Genomic DNA, 8,389 nt, shown 5'->3' with positions numbered 1-8,389 from the left:
AATCTGCCATGGGTCAATACAGAGTTCCATATGCCTACAGATTCCCACCACACAAGACTCAGAACCCAATCTGTTCAATATCCTATAAAATAATCCTCTGACCACTTCTTGGATGGGGCAGCAATGTCAAATCACTATGAAATTTTGAGATCTAAACACTTCCTCTCAATTTTTGTATTTTTCTCATTGTGGACCAGTAACAAACAGTTCACAGACATGCACTGGTCCACTGACCACACTTTGAACAGCAGTGAAGTAGGACACTTTACGTGTAGCCCCCTAATCCTGAAAAGGCAAGAGGGCCACTTAACAATGATTAGTGTTTGTATGTACAGGTACATCTCAGAGAAGAAAAGCCCAACATCAAAAAATCCAAATAAAAAGGGGGAAAAAAGGAAGCAAATACATTTATAAAAAAGTAGTTTGCAGGGGCGCCTGGGTGGCTCTTGGGTTAAAGCCTCTGCCTTTGGCTCAGGTCATGATCTCAGGGTCCTGGGATCAAGCCCCGCATCGGGCTTTCTGCTCAGCAGGGAGCCTGCTTCCCCCTCCCTCTCTGCCTGCTGCTCTGCCTACTTGTGATCTCTCTCTCTCTGTCAAATAAATAAATAAACAAAATCTTAAAAAAAAAAAGGTAGTTTGCAGACTTTTTATATTATAAGTCATTAAGATGCAATTGTCGAACAGTAGAAGAACAGAACAATAATTCTGGTGAAGTCATTCACTGGAATAGTATACAGTCATTGGAGGAACAGATAAAACACTAAGTAGAAAACAAGAGTAAGATATATACAGTATAACACTATCTCTAACGCATCAAAATCTGCTATCACAAAAGGACACTAGGGGCGCCTAGGTGACACAGTTGGTTAAGCATCCGACTCTTGCTTTTGCCTCAGGTTGTGATCTCAGGGTCATGGGATCAAGCCCCATGTCATGCTCTGCACTTGGCACAGAGTCTGCTCGGAATTCTCTCTCCCTCTGCCCCTCTCCCCTGTGCACCTAAGCTGGCACACACATGCGCACTCTCTCTCTCTCTCCCCACTCAGTAAATAAATAAATAAATAAATATTTTTTTTTTTTTTAAAGAACTCTATAAACTATCTGGCTTTTAATTATAATTTGGTAGATGACTTTAGCTAGCATCAATTTTTTTCCCTTAACATACTTTCTAATATCTCCTTTACTTATTTTAAGAAAATAGTTATAAGTTCATTCTAAGATGTAAATGACTAATAACTCATAGTATTTTCCAGAGAGCACTTGTCTTTTAATGGGAGACATAGTTGGCAAAAAGTCATTAATTGTCAAATTTCAATCAGCAATGCATTAGGAATATTACTTTGAAATCAGGCAACTGAAGAGGCCAACTGGAATCCCTGGTATATATATGGTATGTGTCTCAAAAGCGTGGGCCCAGCTCTTCTCCATCCAAATGAAAAAGCAAGGGTCCTTGCCTACACCAGCAAACTATGAGACCAAAATACAGATGGCTGTCTTGGTCACCCGCTTAGGAGGTATATATAAGGAGGCTTTTGAATTATTTAGGATTTAAAGCTCACCTACTTCCCAGAAGAATTTGAAAACACTGGGTGAAAATTTAAACAATTCAATTAGGGGCTGGCTCAGTCGCAAGAGTGGGCAACTCTTGAACTTGGGGTTGTGAGTTAGAGCCCCACGTTGAGAGTAGAAATTACTTAAATAAATAAAACTTCAAAAAAGATGTAAACAATCAATTTTTTTAAAACACAGAATAAAAACAGTTTGTAGTGTCTGAAAACAGATATAAGGATAGTGAAGCAATGAATTCAGTTTACATTTTCCTCCTAGAACACAGTATTATTTTTTACTCAACAAAAATTGACTGATTTTATCTCTCATTGCACTTCCCACAGTAGGTGTTTAAAATGAGCAAATTTAATCAAAGTGCATCAACTTCAAGGTTTAGCCATTTCTTCCTAAGAAACTTATGGCAATCAGTACATAAATTATGAAGTATTTGGTAAATTCCAAAGCAATAGTATATTCTGATAATTGTTTCATTTTTCCACTTAGCCATTTAAAGCATCTCAGACCTGAAGTACATTATGTGCATTAAGTGTTATCGCTTTAAAATGTATTTAGAACTCAACAGACTCCCTTTCCCCTCACCTCACCATCAGATGATCCACATAGGTCAAATTTGGTGTCAAGCAAATTAAAAGTGTTATTTTATTATCCAAAGTAATTGTTTCAGTATTCACAGGCCATTATACTGAATTGGTTATGCTGGTGATTGTGCCATTAAGAATGTGGGGCTAACTGTTGGTTTAGCTGAATGCCCATGTTTGTGAAAGCCTTCTTTAAGCTCTCCTATAGGTGGCAAATCATTCTTAACTGGGTACTCCAAATGGTCTATGTACCACAGATGTATTTTTCTAAGCCATTAACACATTGAAGCCCCCTCCCCCAATCCCCCAAGCGACCATTAATTAACAGTGTAAGAAAAAGAATCAGGCCTGTTGCAATCCGGCTGGGACCAAACCTTTCAGCAATGATCTTGCTCAGAACTAAACAGTCACTGGATGAGATCTCTTATTCACATGAAATATGCTATCATGAGAAGGAGGGGTATTGGGAGAGAAGGGTGTTAAAACGGTGCTTTTATTAAGAGCTTTTTAAAAAAGAGTTTATTTATTTATTTGAGAGAGAGAGGGAGAGAGAGCATGAGCAGCAGGAGGGGCAGAAGGAGAAGCAGACTCCATACTAAGCAAGAAACCTGACCCAGGGCTGGATCCCAGGCCTGGGATCATGACCTAAGCGGAAGGCAGACGCTTAACCACTCAATCGACTGAGGCACCTAGGCACCCCATGAAGAGCAGTTTTTAAAAATCTGCTGGCTGTGGATGTGTTTTTGAAAGCTTCAAGGTATCTCAACCTTGTGAGGAATTTTGAAATGAATTGCTTAACCTGGCCCTCAAATAGTTCCCATATCTGAGGACTCACCAAGGGCTAAGCCCTATGTAAGATGATCCAGGTATCATCACTGATGCTTACAGATTCTTGCCAGGTTTCCTGTTTCACAGATGGGGAAAAGAAGCTTAGAGTGGAGAATCTGCCCAAAGCCTCATCGCAACCTGGAAGTTACATGAAAGATCCCCTTGGTAGGCTTCTATTGCATACTGACACCCTGAAACACCACAATCTAGCTCCGAGGTTACAGTCAACGACAGAGGGTGGCACATACCAAAAAACCATATGATTAATCATAACACTAACAAAACCCACAGAAACACCCAGAAACAAACATAATGAGACACAGGTAAAAATCTATGATACACACCCACAGAGGAATATTCTCACCTAAGACACAGAATTGTGAAAAAACCAATTCTCCCCCCAAATTAATCTATATATAAAATGCAATTCTAATGAAAATCCCAAAAGAATCATCTCTGAACCTTTAAAAAATGATTCTAAAATCTATCTAGAAGAATAAGCGCTCAAATAGCCAGGAAAATTCTAAAAGTGAATAGTTATGAGATATTAAAATGTGTGGTCCTGGCACAGAAATGCACGGAGCCATCAAATGACCATGGTAGAGCCCAGAAAGTATATATGGACATTTAGTACATAATAAAAGCAGCATTTTATATCAGTGGGAATAAGATAAATTATTCAAGAAATGATCTTGGAAAAACTAGCTAGCCATTTGGAAAAAATAAATAGAGCCGGATCCCAGTCTCATTCTTTATACTGAGTTAAATTCCGGAGGGATCAACAATTTAAATGTAAAAATTGGAACTGTAAAAGTAAGAGAGGAAAAAAGAATAAAGGTTTTTATTGCCAGGAAAAATGGCAGTCTTTCTTATCATGAGTCAAAGCCAGAAATGAAAAGGGAAAACCTGATACATTTTATTTCATCAAAAAAAAGTAAAATCCCGTAATAAAAATAAAGCAAATGACAAACAAAAATATTTGCAACAAACATGATTTACAAAGAGTTAATATCACTAATCTAAAGAGTGTATAAAATCCTTTCTTTATATTTTCCCAAAAAAATCGTTTGTATTTTTACAATGAACATATACCATTTTTCTACCAAGAAAAATAATAAAGCAGTTTTTATTTTTTAAATGAAGTATTTCTTTAACCATGCCGATTTCCTCCAGGATATAACTTCCAATATTTAAAGGAACCGAGCAATCACTTTAAATCACACCCTGGGAACCCTAAGCACGGGCGGTCTCAAAGTTGGATGTGCTTAAGAATCACGTGGGAAGATTTTACTGCTGATTTCAGGGGTAAAGGGATTTGCCCTTAAAATTTAACAAGCATCTTGATGTGTCTCACCTGTTCATCTCACTTTGAAAACTATCATAGTAGCATCTCCAATCACAGAACCTTTTACCCTGCAAAAAAGTACACTGAGAGACTGTCTTGAATTCAGCAGGAGATGAAGAAAGATCGGGTGCTTCTTAAAGCAGCTCCATTGGCCATTGAAGAATTGCTTTTTCTGTCTCCTGGTTTGGGTGGCCTCTTAAGATCTGATGTTAAAATGTTGGTGCCAAATAAAACTTATTATCTAGGTTTTATCCTCAAACTCTCTTACATTTTATGCCAGGAAACCAATTCTGGGTATGACACTGTATTCTCCATAGCTCTATGATGTGAAGTATGGGCTCTGTCTTCTTCAGTTAAATGACCTTCGTAAGAATTCAATCTTCTGTATATAATTCGAATTTCATTTACTGAAGATGCTATATGTCTACTACGGTGAAAAAAAAATTTTGGATTCCTTATTGGAACTTTCCTGCTTTATTTTGACAATCTGTGTTCCTCCCCAACCCCCACCCCCCACCCCCCACCCCCACACACACACAAATTTGGAATGACTTTTGCAAGTTTCTGTTGGCTCTTCGTACCCTCCTCAGTTTTTTTTTTTTTTCTAAAGATTTTATTTATTTGACAGAGATCCCAAGCAGGCAGAGAGAAAGGCAGAGAGAGGAAGGGAAGCAGGCTCCCCGCTGAGCAGAGAGCCCGATGCAGGGCTCCATCCCAAGACCCTGAGATCATGACCTGAGCCGAAGGCAGAGGCTTTAACCCACTGAGCCACCCAGGCGCCCCTCCCTCCTCAGTTTTAACTTCAGTGTTAGGAGCTTCACGGGCTTTAAGTGCTGAGACACTAGTACAGTTCACAAGGCATGTGTGATTTATTCAAATCTATTTTGTCAGAATAGAAACTTAAGATTGCAAGTCAATTGATGACATGTCTGGATTTAAATGAGATAAATCTCTACTCTGAGAGATCTTCCTATAATTAGGTCTTTTGAAGGATGTGATGGGCCTTAGAAATTGGTCATTTTTTTTTCTCTTTTTTCAACTTTTAGTGACAAGAAGTTAGGTCCTACCACCTACATATTTAACCTTGCAGTCCTTTCTCTCTTCATACGCAGGTACTGTCATACGAGGTTAAAAACAGTTCAGTTACCGTTTTATATTTTATCTAACACTGAGTCCTTCCTTCCTTCTTCATTCATCATTTGATTAGTTCCTACTGACCACCCAGATATGGTAGTTACTTTGCTAGATCATAAGCACATACAAATTTTGCGACATCAATTCTAGGCAATATAATTTTGTTCTTTCCTAAGCCTCTCCAAAAAGGAATCAAACTCCACAATCACGACAGAGCTTCAGAAATATCAACTATGCAAATACTGGAAAGTTAATATCAATAATCTTGGTAAATCATGGCCATAAAAAAATTCCAGAGTGATGTCTTAGCAGTCAGGCCCTCACAACTAGCATTTATCTGTGCTCATGGCTCCCAGATGCATCCTTTGGCCCTTCTGATCTTTGCTGCTATACAAATACATGAGCTCCAGACACCTGTTGATCATATGCCGGGCTCCGCCAGTTGCTCTGTCTCATACTGGTTAAGGGACACATTTGTCCACAATGACATTCCTTCAAAACAATGTTTACTCTCCTCCTTGAATCTGAGAATAAATCATTATGAAAGGCTGTTGTCTGAACGAAGATTTCATGTCCCCAAAGTCCCAACAATGATTAGTCATTGCCACCTACACCCCTATACAGCAAGAATTCTCTCTCTTCATACTCTCAATAACCTTGTGCTTCTGTTTGATATCTGAGAAAATTAGAAATTTATTCTCATCGCCCAGGCATTTTTCCCTGTCAATGACAATAGCAAATTTGGTTTTGTCAGGAGTCCCTCTTGGAGGTCATTGCAGAGGATTCCACATAGGAGGTGATCTCATGGGAAACTATGTTGGAAATCCCCAACATCAACATGTGGAGCAGACAGCTCAACACTGTGAGGTTTCAGCAGAGCCTCTCAGACCTCTCGCTTTCATTTGCAAAATTCAAGACATTGAACAGGGACCAGTAGGGCTGACAGAACATCCTTCTTCAATAATTCAATCATTTCATCCTACTCCCTAATCTTGGGCTAGTCCCTGGTCACAAGAGATGTTATTGTGCCACATATTTGATTCTAGGGGAAGTCTGCCTGTGTTTATTTTGTTTTCTTCTAGATGGCCTCAGATACAACGTGGAAAATCCTGAGCCTAAAAATTAGGGGAATTACGTAAAGTTCATCTGGAAGTCAGCACAGACTTAAACCAAGTCTCTCATTCTTTTGGGCAAGATGAGCTGGCTAATAATTCTCAAAGAGCACTGGTGTCAGCTTGGAGGGAGGTCTCTAATCAAAAGGTCACAGGGCTCTCTCTGTCTTTAGATGTTGCCTCAGTCCAAATGTTTCCCCCTGCCACAGACGAGGCCATAGATGGCATACTTAACAAATCCTACGAAATTTTTCCAGCGTATGAATCCAAGAAACAGAACACTTGACATCCAACTCTGCAATATACTTCAGAGAAACAATTTAAGCAGTTGTCTGTGCAACTTCCCGTAAAGATAGGATTTAGTTGCATCTGAAGAGTAATTATCAAAAGATTTATACTGCCTGCTATTGTTTTGTTTTCTTCTTCATTCTCATTAGTATCTTTGGGGGGGGGGGACTACTAAAAAGTGTATGCAGTCTCGAGATCACAGTAAGTGGCCCTGATAGTTAGTTCCAGCCCAATTTATAACGAGCCACTTGCTACCATCTTAAAGGAACACCCTGAAATATCACACAGCACTCTTCGGCCCACAGAACAAAAGATAAACAAAGTCCTTGCAGACAAGTTCAAATCTTATAGCTCTAAGGCCACAGAATTTTAGAAATATATTAGAGACTATGTAGCCTATATGTTCCATTTTACAAATGAGGCACTTTAAAGCTACAGGATTTCCCTGACTTTTGAATGCCCCACTGCAATTCAGACTTAGAACCTGAGTGAGAACCCCACTTCTTCCTTATACCTCCCTCCCTTTATGCTCCAGAATGATTGACTCAATGCCTCCTCGTAAGTAGGCATTGCTTTCCTCTCTGCCTCCCTTCTCCCTGTGAGCCATTCACACCAGCATTCCCACAAAGCTTCACCCTCCTTTTGTGGTTTCCTCTGTCTAGAAGGCCTACCCTGTTGCTATGGAAACAGTTCCCTAATCATCTAAGACCCAGCTCAAATAAACTTTAAGGAAACTATTTACTCCATCAGAGTTAGTTGCTCATTGTTCATTTTGCCCATACTGTGTGAATTTTCAGACTGGTTTACATCTCCCTGTCTCTCCTCCTGTGAGCTGCTGAGAGAAGAATTAAGTGTCCGCCATCTTGAATCCCCAGCCTCAGACAGAGCCATGTATATAGCCAAGTATGTAGTGGATAATAAATGGCCAAATTAGAGCAAGTAAATAAACAGTAACGACAATTAAAACAACCTTAGGCCAGGCCTCACCCCATAAATCTGTAGAAGCCACAAAGATAACAAGACAAAGCTTTTGTTCTCAAGGGGCTTAAAGTCCAATGGAAAAGTCACTTACAACTTCTCAGCAAATATTTCCTGAATGATGAATTAATGTGATTTAATTCCAATTTCCCCATATTGATAGGTTATTATAAAATTCAACTGATCTTGGTGTGTTTTGTGGAACAATCACTTTTTATCTTGACTAACAGGACTTCCTGCCTTGTGGTCTGACTTCTGCACTTCACTGCATTTATCACAGCCCCCAGGGCTGGGTTCTCACCATATGGCTGTGCAGAAAACATGATGGGAAAATTCACTCACACACAGGTGTCCCCCATGATAAACCGTTGTATTGGCCTGGTGTGGGAAAATAGGCACACGTACTATTAGCTGGAGTATAAGGCAGTATAATTGTTCTATAGGATACCTGGGTGGCTCAGTCAGTTAAGCATCCAACTCTTGATCTCAGCTCAAGTCTTGATCTCAGGGTAGTAAGTTCAAGCTCCGTGTTGGGCTCCAGGCATGGAACCTACTTA

This window comes from Martes martes, assembly GCF_963455335.1.
Source record: "Martes martes genome assembly, chromosome: 11".
In the NCBI taxonomy this organism is placed as follows: Eukaryota; Metazoa; Chordata; class Mammalia; order Carnivora; family Mustelidae; genus Martes; species Martes martes.
The sequence above is the reverse complement of the archived record's forward strand: the minus strand, read 5'-3'. Positions refer to the sequence as shown.